The sequence below is a fragment of the Fragaria vesca genome, unplaced genomic scaffold, assembly GCF_000184155.1.
Source record: "Fragaria vesca subsp. vesca unplaced genomic scaffold, FraVesHawaii_1.0 scf0512906, whole genome shotgun sequence".
Taxonomy (NCBI): Eukaryota; Viridiplantae; Streptophyta; class Magnoliopsida; order Rosales; family Rosaceae; genus Fragaria; species Fragaria vesca.
In genome coordinates this window covers 1-6,337 of record NW_004443363.1, presented here as the reverse complement: position 1 = coordinate 6,337, position 6,337 = coordinate 1, and the positions used below count along the sequence as shown (strand labels likewise).

The following is a 6,337-nucleotide window of genomic DNA, read 5'->3' as shown; positions in this document are numbered from 1 at the left end:
AATATGTATATGAAGGAATGCTAGCTAGCTATATGTGCTTTTCCACCATACTGAGGTAAAAATTCTATTATGGTGCGACGTGAGCGTTAGACTCAATCTTCGTAACCCTATATAAATATAATAATTTATATAGGGGATATGCGCGTATATATTTATACACCGTCTTTTCCACCATAATGAGGTAAAATACTATTATGGTGCGACATGAGCGTTAGACACAAGTGTCGTAGCCTTGTGTGAATTTTCTATTTGTCTTTGTTGTTTCAAGAAAATTTATACAAGGGATATGACGAGTGTAATACATACATATTTTATTTTAGCTTGAGAGGCTGTATTTTATTGAGCTTTGGAGACTGGCCGGAGCTAGTTATGAAATTGCCAGTTTTTGTGTTGAGCGTTTTTGAGCTGTCGCATGCAGCATATTTTCTATGGAAATGTAAATTGGGAAAGCATAAATATTTTCATTAAATTTATGTTTTTGTCCACTCACTCTAACGGTTTCAAATGTTTTCCCCTGGGCCTTTCGTTTTAAAATGCCCAGTTGCAGGATTGCATAGTTGAGGTCGGGCGTACATGGGGATGAGGCATAGTCATCATATAGCTTCCGCTTGTTAATTTATTATGCTTCCTTTCTTCCTATTAGTGTTGCTCTGAACCTATAAATGGTTGGATATGAGATTTGTGTAGATATTTAAATAATTGGGAGATGTTGTGATTTTGGGGAGCATGAAGGCTCCATGAGTTTAAGGTTGGATTTGGTGTATCAGAAGTGTATGCAGGTTTTCTTAGGAAGGGTTGTCCATTTTCAAGAGAGATTATACCGAATTTTCGGTAAATTTTCCTTGGAGGTGGTCCCCACAGGATTTACTTCGGGTTTCAGGGTGAAATTCGGAGTGGGTCTTGACACTTTCTTCTAGTAGTATCCGCGGCACATTCCCAGTGAAATTGCTTATTCACGGCGGCGCGACACGGGCTGCCACCTACCTAGACTTGTAGAGGATGCTCCAAGCTTCAAATTGATACCAAGCTTGCCACCTATCTTGGCCGGACGACGGCGAACAGAGGCCGGGAATCCGGCGGAGGAGAGAGACGCGGGGGGGAGGAGAGAGAGAGGGGGAGAGTGAAAACTGATTTCTTATCTTACCCTATCCGGTAAGTTTTCATTTTTATACCTCCAACCAAAATAGTAACTTTCGTTTTTAGACCATAACTTCTTCATAAGAACTCCGTTTTAAGTGTGCCACGTGTCCACAAACTCCGTTTAACATCCTCTACGACTTTCATGAAGAACGTTTTCCCAAATTTTAGAGGAAAGAAAAAGTCAACTTTTAGAACCTTAAATAGTAAACGGTTATTCAAAACAGTTAAAGGTCAAAGTAATACTAAAAGTAAATAACCGCAACTTGACTTAAGAACCGGGATGTGACATAAAATGCGCAACATGGTGGGAAAGCTGATAGAAATATGTACTTATGGCTCTGCATGAGCATTATCTTTCATGTTAGCAGCGTATAACATTAGTGTCGCAAAGGTAGAATAGTCATTGGCTTGTAATACCTATTTTCCTATATAAAGGCTATACTATACTGTTCACCTTATCATTGAGAATACAAGATGTAGACAATTACAGAGTCATAGTTTTCCTTTACTACTTCCTTTTATTTTTTGCAATTAGCCTCAGTAATCCAAGATTCTTAGAATCCTATCATGGTATCAGAGCCATGGTCACGATATGTGGCTATGTGCTTATGAATATAGCTTTGCTTCCGCGTTTCTAGTTTAGTTTTAGCTCAGATTTCAGTTGTCAGGACCCATCCCGAATTTCACCTTGAAACCCGAAGTAAATCCTACGGGGACCACCTCTAAGGAAAGTTTACCAAAAATTCGACATAACCTCCCTTAAAAATGGACAACCCTTCCTAATAATACCAGCAAACACTTCTGAAAATCCAAATCCAACCTTAAACTCCTAGAGCCTTCGTGCTTCCCAAATCACAACATCTCCCAATTTATTTACTAATTTTAACAAGAAAAATCTCATAACCAACAGCCACAGTTCAGAGCAACTCTATTTGAAAGGAAATGAACTAGAAATATAAAAATGAGCAGAAGCTATACTATTGACTATGCCTCTTCTCCATATAGGCCCAACAATGCTAACCTGCATACTAGGCATTTTTAAAACGAAAGGCCTAGGGGAAAACATTTGAAACCGTTAGAGTGAGTGGACAAAATGAATTTAATGAAAAATATTTATGCTTTCCCAATTAAATATCCATAGAAAATATGCTGCATGCGACAGCTCAAAAGCTCTCAACTCAGCAATTGGCAATTACATGACTAGCTCCGGCCAGTCTCCAAAACTCAATAAAATGGAGCCTCTCAAACTCAATAATATAAATTCATCAATATATATATTATGTATGTATCTACACACGTCCATACTCCTTGTATGAATTCTATGAAGGAAATATAAGAAAAATAGAAATTCGTATAAGGCTACTACGCTTGCGTCTAACACTCACTTCATGCCTTAATGCGGTGCTACACTACGCCATTAAGGTGGACGAACGAGTGTATAAATATGTGCCCATACCCCCTATACGAATTAGATACTCACATAGGGCTATTATGCTCGCGTCCAACGCTCACGTCACACCATAATGCAGCTATATGCTACGCCATTAAGATGGACAGACACATATGGCTAGCTAGCATTTATATACATACTCTCCTTATCAATATATAATTATATTTACCAAAAATCCCATTTTCGGTAACTATTCAAACGAAAAATAAAAACGTCAAAACAAAATGACGTCAAATGCCCCAACAAAATAAATTGCTCAACAATCAATCATTGCATGCATATTATTTAAAACAAAAGTCCACTCACAACTTTAGGCATAAACCCGACGAAATCCAATTCGCCACTCAAGTGAGGTCTCCTCGAATCCTAACACAATAACCACGCTTAGGACCAAACTTCAATTTCAGAAATAAATAATACTTAAATATATAACCCAAAACTCTTCCGCCTAACCCACTACCCTTTCTAGGGTTAAGCTTATTGGATTCACGCCAAATTCTAACCACAACCTTATTTCCTTTATTTCAACATTCTAAAACAATAATACGGAAAATCCAACGGTCAGATTCTACCCCATTAACCGCCAAATTCACCAATCTTTCAAAAATCCCAAACCTATCCAAAACTCCTCCAAAAATTCCACACTTCACATCAAGGTTCTAAAAAACGCTGGGTGCTAGTCGGGCGGACAGCGTCCAAAAGATTAATTGGGGATTAATCGGATTTGTATTTTTGTATTTATTTTATTTTTTAATAACAAATAATTATATAAATACAATTAAAATAGGTATTATAATGTCTAAAAATAATGAAAAAACAACATATAATGCTGAAAATAATGAAAATACATAACATATGTCCTTAAAAATGTACTAACAACAATGTTCTAAGGAAAATAAGAAATACAATTCAACATTTCAACAACAATGTAATTGAAGCAAGTAAGAAATGCAATTAAACAACAATGTCCTTAAGAAAATCCGAAAATAAAAAACACAATTCACCAACTAGACAACAATGTCCAAAAAACAATTCAAATAAAGAAAAATACATTCTTGCAAGCCTACTCCTCCAATTCTTCTTCTCCATATCCTTCAAGTACTTCTTCGGTATCGGAGTCAAAATCAAAATCCATAGTTTCTTCTTCCTCTTCATCCGAATCAAAATCTTCTTCAAGTTCTCTTATTTCTTGAATCCTAAAACTTCTCCTAGGCTCTAAGCCACTATCCACTCCTAAATCATTTCCAACCATTTCATTAGTGACATCAGACAAAGTATCATCATCACCACCATCAACAATCCAACCTTGTGCATTAGTAGCTTCACTAGCAAGAAGAACATCCACATTTTTCTCTTTCTCTCTTTTCTTTTTGTTGAGAATCTTGGCATTGAATTGAACACAGACTAAATTGTTCAACCTTGTTGCATCAAGTCTATTTCTTTTCTTTGTATGAATCTAAATTAAGAATAAAAATTAAAAAGAGAGTAAATTATCCTTGAATATTATGAGACTATGAGTGCAAAACTATATAAATTAAGCAAATAATTACCCCTTCAAAAGCGCTCCAATTCCTTTCACATCCGGATGAACTTGTTGTCAAACCAAGTAGTTTTTTAGCCAAAGTTTGCAATTTTGGCACTTGATTTCCATAAATATTCCACCAACCAACTACAAAAATATCAAAAGCCAACAACATTATTAATTAGTCAAAACTACAAAAGCAAAACAAATAAACAATACTAATGACAAAATAAAAAAAGTTATGAAGTCTTCTTACCCGGATTATAATTTTCATTATCTTGTGAGCATCCCTTCAAAGCGATAGGTTTTCCGAATGAACCCTCTTTGTTCAAGTACTTGTGCAATTCTACGTTGGTCACCTTATCTTGAATGTCAAGATCATCACCAAAGAACTTCTCCACACATTCAATAAACCCATCCATGACCACTCCATCATTTACAATGCTTGGATCAACATATGTGTAATAAGGGTTCAAGAGGTATCCCGCTAAATGCAATGGACTATCAAGTCGTTCACGGGTTTTCCCATCAATAATGTCAAGGATTGGACGATAATGAGCTTCTTGATTTTTGTATGTCTTCTTAATCTCTTCTCTAGCTTTTTGTAGCTCTCCATACACAAAGCCCATTGATGGCTTCCGATCCCCATCAACAAGGCGAAGCACCTTGACTAAAGGGGCAAACACCTTCAAGCAAAGATTTACTCCATTCCAAAAAGGACTCAAAGCAATACTCGCAGCTGTCTTCCCCTTTGCACTCTTTGCATGCTTGCTTCACTCCACTCACCACTAGTAATCATAGATCTCAATTCAATCTTCTTCTCCATCAAACTTTGTAAAGTAAGGAAAGCGGTTGCAAATCTTGTGACTCCCGGCCTCACTATGTCTCTTTTCTTTGTATATTTTCTCATCAAGTGCAAAGTCTTGTGATGTGCATAAATGTAGATGGTGAAACTCTTTGCCTTGTCAATCACATTCTTGAATTTAGGTTGGGTGCCAATTCCTTGAAGCATAAGATTGATGGTGTGAGTTGCACAAGAAGTCCAAAATATTGTTGGCCTCTTCAACTTCAACAAATCTCCCGCCATCATGTTGTTTGAAGCATTATCCGTCACCACTTGAACAACATTATGTGGCCCAATTTCTTCTATGCACTTGTCCACATATTCAAAAATATACTTTCCGGTGTGTGACTCATCCGATGCTTCCTTAGAAGAAAGAAAGGTTGTCCCTTCCGCACAATTAACACACAAGTTCATGATGCTTCTTCTTTTCCGGTCACTCCATGCATCGGTCATGATAGAGCAACCATTCTTTGCCCACTCCTCTTCTTGCCTCTTTAATAAGCCCTTAGTTCTCTCCACCTCTTCCTTCAACAATGGCTCCCTTAATTGGTATTGGGTTGGTGGTTTGTAACCCGGGCCAAATTGCCCAACCGCTTCCACAAACCTCTTGAAACTATCATTCTCAATGGCATGGAAAGGAAGACCGGCTTCATACACCCATCTAGCCAAATATTGATGCACATTATGTGTTCTTTCCTTAAAAAGTGAATCATTGATATTTTTTTGCTTCATCTTCTTGCTTTCATCCAATGAAGAATCAGGATCAATGGCGGATGCATAACGATCCATAGGTCCAAGAAAGCGCTTCTTTCTTCTTGTCTCATGACTTGATCCATCCTCTTCCATTTCATCTTCTTCAATAACAACTTCTTGCCTCAATTCTTTTCAAAGAGAAACTTTTGCCTCTTCTTATTTCGCCCATCTTCAATAGCTTTGATACATTTGGCTTTAGTCCTCATTCGAACTCTTCTTACAACCGTCAACATTCCCCTTGATGTTTGCAATATGTTGTTTGATTCGGTTTATTCCACCACTTACTACTTTGTTGCACAACAAACACTTCAATCTATCTGGATTTGTAGGATCAGCTTTAACTGCATATTCCCAACCCATATCAGTTGAATTAGCCTTCAAGACTGACCTATTCTGGCTACTCAGCTCAGGAACTGGATTAGATGCAGAGGAAGAAGTAGTGCCTGCCATATTTGCCTGGAACTCAAACTAAAACAGCAGCAACTCAGCAAATATCAAATTGACATTGGTAATTACAGAGCAAGCAGACTAACAACAGCAGCAAGCCAGCAACTCAGCAACTTAGCAATATCAAACTAACAACAGCAGCAACAACAAATCAGCAACTTAGCAATATCAAACTAACAAC

At 37.3% G+C, this 6,337-nt stretch overlaps 1 pseudogene; it reads right to left on the bottom strand.

Moving 5' to 3' along the window:
* Positions 1 to 3,839: 3,839 nt before the first annotated feature.
* On the bottom strand, positions 3,840 to 6,159 carry LOC101294033 (annotated as a pseudogene; the record flags this gene model as incomplete).
* Positions 6,160 to 6,337: the final 178 nt, after the last annotated feature.